This window comes from Ovis aries, chromosome 5 (assembly GCF_016772045.2).
Source record: "Ovis aries strain OAR_USU_Benz2616 breed Rambouillet chromosome 5, ARS-UI_Ramb_v3.0, whole genome shotgun sequence".
NCBI classification, from domain to species: Eukaryota; Metazoa; Chordata; class Mammalia; order Artiodactyla; family Bovidae; genus Ovis; species Ovis aries.
The window spans coordinates 95,639,699-95,654,756 of record NC_056058.1 but is presented as its reverse complement, the minus strand read 5'-3'; the positions used below and the strand labels follow the sequence as shown (position 1 = coordinate 95,654,756).

The following is a 15,058-nucleotide window of genomic DNA, read 5'->3' as shown; positions in this document are numbered from 1 at the left end:
AATAGCTGTTAAGTTTAGAGAAGTTTTTATTTGATTTGGTAATAGAGAATTAAATTCCTGACGTTGACAAATCTCAGCCAAGTGGAAGGATATTAATGCAGATGGAGAAGGATGTTAATGCAAATGAAGAAAGCATGTGAGGTGTGGAAACAGAAACTGTGGTGCACAGATATTTTCAAGAAATTCAATGGTGAAGGGGAACAGAGAAATAGGCCACTATTTACAGGGTTATATGAAATGTGAGCAAGATTTTTTTCCTAGGAGCAGAGGTTGCTTGAAAGGGAGGCAGATACTTAAGGATATTTTTCATTTATGGAAATGACCCAGTAGAAAGAAAAAATATGACGCAGGGGAGAGGGGATGACTGCAAAGATCATGGCTTTATAGAGGTGAGAGTTCATAGCACAGGGGAAGGAGGTGGTCCCTAAGAGTTCCTTTCCGCAGCAAAAGAAGCCATGTGTGGCTGGGGTTGCTCACAGGCTGGTAATTCTGGAGGCTGCATTTATTTTCTCACTACTACAAACCAAGTTCAGTCACCTAAGAAATGGAGAAGAGAGAAGTTTAATAACGATGGAAAATGGTGAAATGTTTCTCTTAAAGGGAAAGAAAACAGGTAAGGAAGAGACATGTAATGGCACTGCTGTTAACTAACTAAAAATGACCAAGATACCCCAACAAGTGACTCCCTGTGACTATATTTTTTATCCCTGAAATGGACAGACCTGCTTACCTTTCAAATGTGTAAAACGGGAATAAGAACAGTTGATCGCTCTTATTGAGCACTTTACATATATGCTTTTAGTTTTTCATGGCACCTATGAGGCCAGTAGTTTAACCATTTTTTTGTTGTAGAAACTGACTGAGAGAAGTTAATTCTCTCAAGATCACGGCTAGGGATGGCGGGGGATAAAATCCAGATACAGTTATTTCAAATTTCACTGTGCCCTGCTCTTTCCACGATGCCACACTTTCTCGATAATGTGCTTGTCATCTACTGATGGCCTCAGGGTATGGAGTCTCCCGGGGCGCAGACTGTCAAGCAGAGAGGAAGCTGCAGGGAGACTTAAAGGTAAAACTCCCCATTTACATTGAATTAGTTAAACAATCTTTCTTTTTTAACCCCAAACTTACGGGCTGATTTTACATTCAACTGATAGAGTGTCTGTATTACATCTAGGGACCCTTGAATATTATCTGGATGTCTCTGGAAAGCAAAATATCTTGCTTGGTGAGTAAGCTGATTTCTTTTGATTCACTGGGTTGTCAAATCCTAATTTTCAGAATCCTGTCACGAGAGCCACATTTCATTAAAAAAAACTGTGAGAATATGTGAGACGTAGTCATTCGTTCAGCAAAAAGTAAATGGAATTCTGTTTCTAAAATGCCATATGTCCAAATATGTACTTCATGTGTTCCAACCATTAGCCACCAGAGGGCAGTATGAATCCACCCAATAAACGGAACCAAAGGGAACCAAAGATTCGACAGGCGTTCTGAAAAATTTTGCTTGGAGATTAAAAAAAAATTTTTTTTTAAATTAAGAGTCTCTTCAAAAAGTTTAAGTTATGTTTAATAAATTTCAAAATAAGGACATAATTTTTGTATGTTATAATACAGGATATAATTTCAGGTATATTTGAAATATCGATAAAAATTTACATCACTTTTTGCATATATCCAAAGGCAATAAAATACCATGGCAATTTGATACACATCATCATCCATTTAAAAATAGTGAGTGGAGGGGAGGGAAGACTCCAGGTGGTTCTCCTCTACCCCTGCCCAACCTGGTCTTATTCTTGTATTTAATTAATTAAACAATTTGTTTTTAACCCCTAAAAAGTTTACATGGAAAATGCTTTCTTAAGCAATTAGAAAATATGTATTTTTCTATTTTCTTCTTAACGTGTATATAAATTCCACTTCCATCAGAATATATATATACTTGTAGAATTTTCATCATCCTCACATTCCTCTGCAACAAAATCATAAATAAATTGAAATTATTATAGTTATTACTAACATACAATTGATCACAATAGTGCATGTATATTATAAATGTTGATAACTATTAAAACTAAAAAGTAAAAATGTATTAAATGTAGATATTAATGAGAAGGATGAGGATATATCCATTTTAGAATAAAATGAATTCAGCATCAGTTTTATTTTTATTATGCTGACAAACTCAATCACATCATTAAGTAGTAGATGGAAAAGGAAGGATTTTTGCTTTGGTAATGTCACAAAGTTATTTGAATCCCCCCAGGTAATGTGAGGAAAGTCACATAGTTACTGATCATCAGAAATGTTTTAATGATTCAATTCACATGATAGTATACATGTTAGAATGTTGAATCGCCAGTCTATGTCTGACGCAGGATGCAGCATGCTTGGGGCTGGTGCATGGGGATGACCCAGAAAGATGTTATGGGGAGGGAGGTGGGAGGGGGTTCATGTTTGGGAATGCATGTAAGAATTAAAGATTTTAAAATTTAAAAAAAAAATAAAATAAATAAAATTTAAAAAAAAAGAAAGAAAAGAAATGTTTTAATGATCTAATAGTTGATGACTGATTTAGATCTTCCTAATTTGTGGTAAGAAATAATTTAAAATTATTTTATTTGCTTTTTGCAAATGATGCAACTAACAAGGGATTAATCTCCAAAATGTACAAATAGATGGTGCAGCTCTACGTCAAAAAAGCAAACAACTCAATCACCAGATGGACAGAAGATCTAAAGAGACAGTTCTTCACGGAAGACATACAGATGGCCAAAAAGTACATGAAAAGATTCTCAGCCTAATTATTCAGTTCAGTTCAGTTGCTCAGTTGTGTCTGACTCTTTGTGACCCCATGAATTGCAGCATGCCAGGCCTCCCTGTCCATCACCGACTCCTGGAGTTTACTCAAACTCACGTCCATCGAGTTGGTGATGTCATCCAGCCATCTCATCCTCTGTCGTCCCTTTCTCCTCCTGTCCCCAATCCCTCCCAGCATCAGGGTCTTTTCCAATGAGTCAACTCTTCGCATCAGGTGGCCAAAGTATTGGAGTTTCAAATTCAACGTCAGTCCTTCCAATGAACACCCAGGACTGATCTTTAGGATGGACTGGGTGGACCTCCTTGCAGTCCAAGGGACTCTCAAGAGTCTTCTCCAACACCACAGTTCAAATGCAAATCAAAACTACAATACGGTATTACCTCACACCAGTCAGAATGGTTACAAAAAGTCTACGCATAATAAATATTAGAGAAGGTGTGGAGAAAAGAGAACATTCCTACACTGTTGGTGGAGACGTAAATTGGTATAGCCGCTGTTAAGAACAGTATGGCAGTTCCTTAAAAACCTTAAAATATAACTACCAGATGATGCAGCGATCCCACTCCTGGGCCATACCTAGAGAAAACCATACTCTAAAAGGATACGTGCACCCTGATGGCGAATGCAGCAGCACTAACTGCAAGGGCCGAGACAGGGAAGCAGTCCATCGACAGAGGAATAGACAAGGAAGATGAGGTAGGTATGTATGTGGTGGACTAATACTCAGCCATAGGAAAGGATGAAATCACGCCATTTGCAGCCACATGGGTGGACCCAGAGATTATTAGACTAGGTAAAGTAAGTCAGACGCATGGCATATACGCTCACGTGTGGACTCTAATTTAAATGAAAAGATACAAATGAACTTATTTACAAGACAGAAGCAGACTTATAAATACCCAAAACAAAACTCATGGTTACCAAAGGGGAAAGGTGGTGAGAGGAGTAAATCAGGAGCGTGGGATGAACACACATACCCTCCATATGTAAGACAGAGACCAACAAGGACCCACTGAAGAGCACACAGTAATCTAGCCATGTTCTGTGGTAACATATACACGAAAAGAATCAAAAAAAGAGAATGAGTATAAGTGTAACTGAATCACTTTGTTGTAAACCTGGAACTAATATAACATTGTAAATCAACTATACTCCAATCAGATTAAAATATTAAACTAAGTTCCATAACAAAAATAAACTATTTGATTTGCAAAATGACTGTTACCTATTCATTAGAGTCATTCAATTGCTTAAGTAATATTGTTAATTATGCCCGGGCTTGATGCTCCAGAGTTTTTCAAATCAGGGCATTGTTCCATGGTAAGACAGAGAATAGTTGAGGGATATGCTTTTCACGTGTTAATTGGGAGAAGACTGATTACAAAGAGGCAGTGGGCAGGAAAAACCAACATGATCTCCAGCTTAAGGGAGGGTTTCAGCCAGAACAGTCCAAGAAATATTACCTATGAAACAAGAGGGCCTGGAAATCATGTGTGTGTATGTCTTAGAAAGCCTGCACATACATTAGCTGGAAGATTATTACCCTTACTAACTTAAGGCAAAATAAAAACAGAACTTTTCTCACCTCTGGATATTTGCAATCAGTTGAGAGAACGTGATGAAAACTGAGAAGCACACACAAAATCTGATTTTTATCTAAGTAAACATATTCTTTTAAAGCCCAATGAAGAAACTTTTTTCTCCAAATCAAAGTGTTTTATTAGTCTATACCTTCTTCTAACTCTTGTTCCTGTCATCATAGATATGACTTTGCATTCTGCATTTTAACTGCTTGAAAAATAGTGTTTTATTAAAATAAAAAACTCAGGCTATAAACACAGAGACACCTCCACAAAGCTTTTATGAAGAAGAACAGTCTGGGTCTTACCCACTTCCCTCCAGCATCGTTTAGCTCCCTGTTTGAACTCTTGGTCCATTTTACGATTGAAACTGACATATACTGAAATACACCATGGGTGTTGCTACTGCTCAATCTTACAGTTGTAGGCATTAACTATCATAATTTTCCATTATGAAAGATGAGAATTCAGTTCGATTTTGCTTCCATCTGTGCCCCGCAGAGTTCCCAACCGTTCCTGAGTAGATACAGCTTTAAAGGGAAACGTGTTCAGTTCCCATGTTATGAGAATCACGTGAACAGTCTGAGTCACATCGGCAGTATGCTGTGATGACTCTGGCCTGCACAACATTTTATTTTCCTCAGAATTTTTAATAGCTTTCTACCCACTCAATTCAGTTCCAAACTCCCTGAATTATATAAATCCTCAGTTAATATGTTCGGACGTGTTAGGTTTGAAACAATTTCATCATCTTGAAGAAGTCTCTTCCAAAGCCTTCTCACCTTTCCTGTTTGGGGTGGGGCTGCCTCTAGCCTGCTGCACGGCCGTGGAACCATTTATGAATCCTGCTGGCTTCTTTCCTGCGATAGATCCCCTGGCTCCTGGAACCCCGAGTTCCTCCTGGATCAGTCCCCTTATTCGGGTGGAGCATTTTCTCCAGTAGCATTCTGAGAAAAAAAAAAAAAAATAAGAAGAAGAATTAAGTTTTTGAGAATGTATTTCTAAAAAATTTTTTATTCTTTTTCCAAATCTGCAATGTAATTGATACTAGAGAAGGCTTTCAAAACTTATTTTTTCTTTTTTCAAACCAGCAGTTTAGTAAAACATGTTGCTTTCCAATCCTTATCCATATCTGGAACATCTTCTTCTTGTGCCAGACACTTACAATCTGACCTGGAAATTCTTTAAGGTCATATATGCTTCTACCTTTGGAATGAGAAAAAGCTCAAAAACTTCAAAAATAAATGGAATTTTCTAAGTCATCACTGAGAAGACAAAGAATTTCCCTGTGAATCACCTTTGCAGTCATTTTCCATCTCCTGTATACTAATTTTTCACTCTCAGAAACTGGTCTACTCACCACCCCCAAACTTACATCATTTTCCATACCTTTGCATGTGTATTTTCTGGGCCTTGAAATATATTTATTAGCAGCCTTACTTGTCCTTCAGTTCTCACTTTATTTCCGATTTTCTTTGTGACATTTTCACCATTTACTTCTTAAAAAAAAAAATACTTATTCCATTTCAAACATTTTATGCAACCTAACAGTGGTGGTGGGCCACTTTATATGCAAAGTTGAGCCACTAATTTTCAGGCAGATCAAAAGACAAGAATTTGTCACCCTTTATAAAAGGGGAACAGTACTGAAAACATTAATTATCGTTGCTTCAAACCATGGAGGACAATGACAGTATGTGCCGTCTTCACAAAGGAGCACAATGAGGCTCCATATCCAGGGTGTTTCTTCTCTTGATCTCTATTTTAATTGAATTAGAAAACCACCTTCCTGTATCATTAAGAATGGGAGAAACTGTTTGATAATAATCAGTTTTCCATGTTTGTATTTGTATATAACACTGAAGTTAGAGAGATTGCTCACAGAAAATGACTTTCGTCACTTTGCTGGACACTGTAAGTAAGTTATTACACAGAAAACAACAACAGCAACAATGGAAACCTGTAAAGTTGACTGCTTCAACATAAGAAGGTGAACTCATAGGTTTCATTTAGCTCTGGGACATTTCTTCAAGCTCTGTCTTGGCATTTAGGTGGAGACAAGGTTTACATTATAATAGCTCATTAATTTCATTCTCTGAAGGATGAAAAAAAAAAAAGCAAGTGCTTGCAAAGAGTCAAATTTAGCAAAGCAGTGATTTCAACAAAAATTTTGTCTTAGGAAAATTTATCTTCAACATTATTTTCATTCAAATGCTTATTTCAACTTTAAAACTTGTGCAATTTTGGTCTTGATTTATTAAATTCTGGCTATTCACTAGAGTAAAAATACAACATGAAAATAAAAATACTACCGTTATTGGTATTTTCATGGTCACGATGAAGTGTCTTACTTCATCTCTTCTTTAAAAAAAACTCATGAGAGCAACTTTTCTTTCAAAAGCCAGTTTACTGTGATGTGTAAAAGCTGAGTCATCTACTTATTATTTCGTCACATACACGAGGAAAGCAGTTATACTCATTGCTGCTGCTGCTAAGTCGCTTCAGTCGTGTCCGACTCTGTGCGACCCCATAGACAGCAGCCCACCAGGCTTCCCCGTCCCTGGGATTCTCCAGGCAAGAACACTGGAGTGGGTTGCCATTGTCTTCTCCAATGCAGGAAAGTGAAAAGTGAAAAGTGAAACTGAAGTCACTCAGTCATGTCCAACTCTCAGCGACCCCATGGACTGCAGCCCAGGTTCCTCCATCCATGGGATTTTCCAGGCAAGAGTACTAGAGTGGGGTGCCATTGCCTTTTCTGAGTTATACTCATTATCACAATTTAATTACATTAACAATTTTCACAACTTCATTTAGTGCTGAATCAATGACTGCATGTTGTATTTTCTACATAACTGCCCTCTATAAATAGAGTGGTGTGTAAATTGGCATTAATGTATACATTATTTGTGATTTATGTGTCTTCCCTCCTGCATATCAGTTAGAGTGTTCTGAGATACATTTATAGTCAATGTATGGCAACCTTTTCCTATAAATGTCCAGAGAGAAAATATTCTGGGTTTTGCAGGCCTAAATGTAGCATCAAAGTAACATTCACAATATAAAGATGAAAGTGCCCATGTTAAAAAAAAAAAGTTCTATTTATGAAAATTGAAATTTTAATTTCACATAATTTTCATATCAGGAAATTTACTCTTAAGTTTTTATTTTCCCATGTAAAAATATAAAAGCTACTGTTGGCTGGAGGCTAACAGGTGAAGATGAGTCAGACTTGGCCTGATAGTATGCTAACCCCTGGCCCATATCACAGCTCAAAGAGAAACCAATTAACAAAACAAAAAGTCAGGTTTCCGTAGCCTGGGTTTTCAGTAAAAAGCAAATAAACAGTAAACCATCAAATACTTCTACCTTATAAGTTCTGCATAGATGCAAAATCTGAACCATATTTTGACAACTGGCGATTAACAATGAAGCAAATGATCAGCTAGCGCACAGAAGAAAATGATTGCTCTCCCACATTATATGCCATTTATATTTCAGAACATCTACCAGCATCATCTGAGTAAGGAATTTTACCAGTAGCCATTTGTTCACTGGCGGACACATAAAAACATTCAGTTGTTCGTATTCAGGTTTCATAATACATTTATTCTACCTCAGCACACACGCTTTTATTCTTTTGGAACAAATTATAGCCAAAAAGATCTCAGCTCAAACATAACTGCTCTTTAAGAAAAGTGTGTATTCGTGAGAATTCAAGAGAGGGTGTGTCTTGATTTAAGTCGATTCACTTCTTTCGTCAGTATTAGAAAATCTTCAGCCATTATCTCTTTGAATATATCAAACATTTCCCTGGAACTGGGTTTTACATATGATGGCCCTCAGTCTATCAGCCATGCCTCTTGAGCATTCTTTAATCTATTTTTTTAAATATAAACTATTTTAAGCATAAAATAGAGAAATTATAGAAAACAATATAACTTACACCAGTAAGTCAATTTTGTCAGACCACAGCATTTTGCCATACATGCTTAAGTTATATATATTGAAAGATAAAATATTATAGCTATAATTGAAATCTCCTGAATACTTTCCCAGAATCTTTCCCTTCATTCCTCTCCCAAGTTAATAATGATTCATTTTTTAATATTTTTGTACACAAATATGTTCTAAAATTTTCTATCAAAATTAAATATTTCAGATGTATCCATCTTTTTTGTGTGTAGTTTGATTCTTGTGCTTTTAGTATATAGTTTAAGAAATTCTTAACTTAAGGTCATGCATCAATCTATCTATATTTTCTTCTCAAATCTAAAAAGGTTTTTCTTTTGACATTTATGTCTTTAAATCATCTGCCATTTATTTTCATCTAGAATGAGGTAGATGAAAATAAATTCCAGAATGAGGGCTTTTCTGGCGGCAGTGGTAAAGAATCTGCCTGCCAACACAGGAGACATGGGTCAATCCCCTAGAGAAGCAAAGGGCAACCTACCCCAGCGCTCTTGCCTGGGAAATTCCATGGGCAGAAGAGCCTGGTGGGCTGCAGTCCGTGGAGCTGCAAGAGAGTCAGACACGATTTAGCAGTAAACAATAACAAAGAATTAGGTAAGATTACAGTGTCTTCTTTTGCATATGAATAAGCAGTAGTTCTCTGGACTTCCCTGGTGGCTCAGATGGTAAAGTGTCTGGCCAGAATTCGGGAGACCTGGGTTCGATCCCTGGGTCGGGAAGATCCCCTGGAGAAGGAAATGACAACCCACTCCAGTATTTTTGCCTGGAGAATCCCGTGGATGGAAGACCCTGGTAGGCTACAGTCCATGGGGTCGCAGTCAGACACGACTGAGCGACTTTTCTTCTTTTTTTAAGCAGTAGTTCAAACACACTTTATTAAATAGTTCATTCCTTTCCCACTGATTTGAACGATAAAGTCCACTATATTTCAACTTCCTGTTTATGCTTGGGTCAATTTCTGGCCTCTATTCTGCTTTCCTAGCTTATTTTTCTCATTCTGAGGCAGTTTCACACTGTTTTGTTCAGTATTATATAGTTATAGATACCTAGTGATCAGGCTGTTTGAACATATTTTTCTTCAAAATTATTCTGCTTTCTCTCCAATAAAGCACACAACATTGGCCTTTTTTGGTTTTAAAGTCTTCGTAGCAATAAAGGGAAGGAGATGTAAAACATGAACAAATATCGGTCTATCACATCGGTCATTTATCTGCCCTTAGGAAAAAAAATCCCGCAGTTTATGTAATGAATAGTATTCTTTTGCATAGCTCTGTAAAACTGTGATTGATTTTACAAGCACAGTCATTGTGCCAGAAAACCTCTAGGGCTATATGTCACTATAGACAAGTGTTTTAACAGATAATGCACTGGGGCTGGAGGCAGGGGATCAATTTTCCAATAAAGTTCATTTATCTTATATTCATCATCATACTTAATCACACTCTCCTTAATTGGCTGCTTGTGCAGAATCATCACACGTTTAATTTCCCTTACTCTAACCCGTGCAGATTCACATCCTATATTTACCCTGGAGTTTGGCTCCCTGTCTATATTTCCACTTTCACTCTTAGTTGCAGTGTGCACACTACATTTTCATCGCCCTTTTTTAATGATCTATTTTTAAGCTATGGATATACTTTTTTTGAATGAGAGTAACAGCAATGAAAAATGCAAATTTAACAAATTTAAGTAGTGTTACTTAATTGACTTGAAACCGTTGTGAGCACTGAGATAACATTTCAGTTTCTCTGAATGTCAAGCAAGAGTTTTTGATCAAAGAGTCCAAATAGCATGCGTACAACCTCTAAAAGTTTAGAAATCATTAGAACATAATGAAATTTTAGCAACAATTATGATTAATATTACATTTCAAATTTATAAAATATATGTAAACAGTTGGACTGTGTTTTGGAGAAGTGGAACCTTAACAATCTGAAGATAATGAACCCAGATACCAATAAGATCCCAGGTCTCCACTCAAAAACTAGCTCAGAGGGACGGCTTAGGATCCCCCAGGCCTTTCTCGGTACCTGGTTTCTCTATTCCTGAACCTTTCAGACGTGCTGCTGATCTAACCAAGGAGCTCCCCACTGGTGTCCGCCTCTATCTTTATCTCCACTGGGTGTCTCTTCACTCTGGTAGGTGACAGTGCCTCTATTCACTGATGGCCTGGCCTTCTCAGATGGCTCAGCGGTAAAGAATGTGCCTGCAATGCAGAAGAGACAGGAGACCTGGGTTTGCTAGGTTTAGGAGAAATACATTTATCTTAGTATCATCAAGAACTGAGCTTCTGTTTCTTTTCTGTTCTCATTTTTGGGCTTTAAAAGTGGCTTTTAAAGTGATTTTAAAGTGGATAACTGATTTTTTTTTTTTTTTTTGCCATTTTGTACCTGGGAATGAGGTTAATTTTGTCTGAGATGATAAAACCTCTTTCAGCCTCTACACTGTCCAGAGCCAAAGCAGGGGTGTGTATCAACCCAGCACTGCCCTTGGAGAGTAAAGGACTCACTCGGGTTTATTCGGCTAGTCAACCCGGATGCCCATGATTTCAATAATTCAAGAAACAATTTACAGCACACTGCACTAAACACCTCAAAAAGAATCCCTGAAACAATCATGGAAAAGCCTTTCCTCAGTTCTCAGGACCCTTGGAGACTTGGGTTACTTATTCTCAGGCAGCGCACAGCACTGTTAACCAATAAGATGTATGACTGAGGCCATTCACCAGGGCCGGCATGAACTACAGCCTGCTAAATAAAGAGGTGGGAAACATGCCCCTCAGAAGACCGGGAGGAAGGTGTGCCAGGGAGCATCAGATCACCAGCGATTTCCCACCCAGGTTTAGCTGTCAGTGGCCCGGTTAGATCACAGTGTGTCTTAAGAACCTGAAGAATACCATAAAAACTTTCAAATTACTTGAATGTAAGTATATACATTTCTATGTCTGGTATATCTGACCCTGCTGGGAAATAAAGATGAGCATTTAAGTAAATGTTCCAGTTAACTTTACGAGCTAATTGTTTATGGATTGCAATATATTTTCTTATCTCTTAATCTACAGAAAGTCTTTATGGAAAATACGAAAATATATTGCAATCCATAAACAATCCAGAGAAGGCGATGGCACTCCACTCCAGTACTCTTGCCTGGAAAATCCCATGGGCGGAGGAGCCTGGTAGACTGCAGTCCGTGGGGTCACTAAGAGTTGGACACGACTGAGCGACTTCACTTTCACTTTTCACTTTCATGCATTGGAGAAGGCAATGGCAACCCACTCCAGTGTTCTTGCCTGGAGAATCCCAGGGATGGTGGAGCCTGGTGGGCTGCCATCTATGGGGTTGCACAGAGTCGGACACGACTGGAAGCGACTTAGCAGCAGCAGCAGCATGATAGGGAATCCCTCAGTGCCAGCTTTTAATGATCTGTAAATGGATAGTGCATGCATAATTATGAGAAAGAAATGAGTTAATATTTGTAAAGGGCTTAGAATAGCATCCAGCACACAGTGAGTTCTGTACAAGCTTAAAAAAAAAATAAAAATAAACTATAAGCTCAGCTGGGAAGAATCCGCCTGCAATGCGGGAGACCTGGGTTCAATCCATGGGTTGGGAAGCTCCCCTGGAGAGGGAAAGGCTACCCACTCCAGTATTCTGGCCTGGAGAATTCCATGGACTGTGTAGTCTATGGGGTCGCAAAGAGTCGGACACTTTCACTTTCACTTATAGAGCAAGAAGATATACATTCAAAATAAGTGAGATGGATGAGGCAAGTGGAAAACAAAAGGTATGGAATCAGAACACAGTGTGCAAAATAACCCCCTTCAAGTCCCTTCAATGATGAGAAGTGGATCACAGTCTTAGCTCGTACCTTCTGGTACCAAGGCGAAGGCAGTCAGTTCTATGACTCACAAAGCCCAGAACTTAACAAGAGACAGCCTTATTCTTTATATTAAGAACAGAGACAATGTGTCCCCAGGTCTGAATATCTGTTGTTTCCACCAAGTGTCTGACAGTGAATGAAGCCACAGGTTTCAGACAGAGAGCCCCTCAGAGCTGTCTGAGGCTGCAGCAAGCCTGCAGGAGGAAGAGCACTGGGCTGTGACTCCCTGTCTTTATGGCCTGGCTTAGTCCAGGAGTAACTTTGAGATGGTCATTAGGATTGAGCAGATTGCTTATCTTCCAGGCTGCAGTTATCTAAATTGAAAAAAAAAGAAGCAGCAGCAGGGGATGAAAGCCTCCTTGGCACATGGTGAACAGTTGATGTCTATTTCATAAAGGAATGAATGAAATCCTTTATTTCAGCCATTTTCATTGGAAAACTTTATGTGATGGGCAATATACATTCTGCCTTCTTATCTGGAATTCAAAATAGTAGTTTAACCTTTTCCAGATGACTCCGTTCCACTGGGAAGCACATCAGTGCTGCCTCAGGGGATGTTGTGAGTCTCACACTCTGATGTACAGTGATGGCTCCTTCGTTCTGTTGTACATTTTTGAAGTTCTCACTTTTGCATCCAAAGCAGTTGTCAGGTTTGTTTTTGTTTTTGTTTTGTTTTGTTTTGGTTATTGCCAGTGTACCTGTTTTACCAGCCATCTTTCTCCGCTCTGCATATTTGCTGCTTTTCTTGTGATGCTACAGAGGAAGTTGGTTGAATGTCATGTCCGACTTGTATGTAAAATGGAAGTAACTAAGCCCTGAGTTGGAGATTCTTCTCTGAGCAAAATGAGCAAGATTTTGTGTAGATATTCTGTAAGTTTCCCTTAGTGGCTCATTGACTTTTTATCTTCCTATTATTCTGGCCTGTGTTCGGGATAGTTGAGTTTGCCAGATCACTGATCTTGGGACAGACGCAACATTCATCTATACAGGCAACAATATTACGCTGACTAAGGTGTCAGAGGGAGAGCTGACTTGCAACACCTTCACGAGAAAGAGATTGCAGAAGTGTTGCTGGGAAAGCCATCTGCTGATACATAATAGATTAGTTAAGCAAGAGCAGCAGATGAACAGAGACCAGACAAACCAGACTGTAGCAGTGAGTCAGTCAAGTGCAGGAGACAGAGGCGTTGAAGGCCCAGGGCTTGGAGCTTGAATGTCCCAGACTCTCATCTGTGTCCATCTGCAACTTCACGTGCCTGTCCCTGGAGCGAGAGGGTGGGCTTAGTCAATGCCTCTCTTGGTCACTTTCTTACTCCCTGGGTAGAGTGAAAAGAACACTTCTTTCTTATCCGAAATTTGAGCAAGTTGCATCTGATTTTCACTTAGTGATTTTATTATCTACCCTAAATGTTTGGGAATGGTACAACAAGATACATCGATAATGTAACACAATACAATCTTCAGTCACTCAGTCGTGTCTGACTCTTTTCAACCCCATGAACCGCAGCAGGCCAGGCCTCCCTGTGTATCACCAATTCCCGGAGTCCACCCAAACCCATGTCCATCACGTTGGTGATGCCATCCAACCATCTCATCCTTTGTTGTCCCCTTCTCCTTCTGCCTTCAATCTTTCCCATCATCAGGGTCTTTTTCAATGAGTCAGTTCTTCTCATCAGGTGGCCAAAGTATTGGAGTTTCAGCTTCAACATCAGTCATTCTAATGAATATTCAGGACTGATTTCCTTCAGGATGGACTGGTTGGATTGCCTTGCAGTCCAAGGGATTCTCAAAAGTCTTCTCCAACACCACAGTTCAAAACCATCAATTCTTCAGCACTCAGCTTTCTTTATAGTCCAACTCTCTCATACATATGTGACTACTGGAAAAACCATACAATCTTAGGAAGTCTATTTTTAGTAGCATGAACAAGGATATCGGAGGTCTGTTTAGTATTTTTTTTTTTAACCACTCAGACTACACTCTCCCCCTCTTACTCTCCAAAAGGAAGAGAAGAATGATCATCGGTGGCTGACGGCAGCTTCAGAAGCAACACCGAGCCGGCTTCACACTCGGGAGAGGACGCTGCATCTTCTTCTCATGGTTTCTGGTGCTCTACATGTTCAGAGAAACTTCTCCAGTAATGAACTATAGAAATGACCCCTGAACATATAGTTTATTTTTATCTTTTTTAGTAGATCAGTATAATTTACAAGAGAACAAGGGAGTGTATAATCTGTGAAGAATAAGCACATCCTTGAGATTTTTTTTTTCTGGCAAAATGTTCCCCAACATACTATTGATACCATCAGAAAAGAATGCCTTGGGAGTATTTTAAATCTTTATTCTACCTACTTGGGCATATTCTTCTTGCCATTTTAATCAGATAATCATTTACTAGCAATTGAGTTTGTTGATACTATCGCCAACTTGATTAATGAAATGGAGTGTCTGGAACATTGACCTATTTATTCCTCTAAAACACAAACCATTTATCTTTGTTTCTGAAAATTTCTTCCCACACATCTACCACCACCTTGGTCCCTATCCAGTTCTTCCCAAAGACCTATGCATCTTTTTTCCTGTAAAACAATGGGCTTCAGAGTTGGTGATCACTGCATTGTCAATTGGCTTGTTCAATTCACGTTAAGTTCAGGTTAAAATGACATGGTTCCAACTATAAATAAATTGCTTAAATTGAGGTTGAAGGCAGCTCAGGGAAGTAAACCTTCACTGAGCTACCTGAGCCCAGTCGCAGAATTCACTGACCTACCCTCACAACACGTGTCCACAGTCAAGTCAAAGTGCT

General features: G+C 38.7%; 1 non-coding gene across 1 annotated transcript; it reads right to left on the bottom strand.

Moving 5' to 3' along the window:
• Window positions 1-14,216: 14,216 nt before the first annotated feature.
• LOC114115117 (small nucleolar RNA U3) lies at window positions 14,217-14,433 on the bottom strand. The gene has a single exon (XR_003589602.1). It is a non-coding gene; the product is annotated as a small nucleolar RNA U3 (small nucleolar RNA).
• Between the last annotated feature and the right edge of the window lie 625 nt (window positions 14,434-15,058).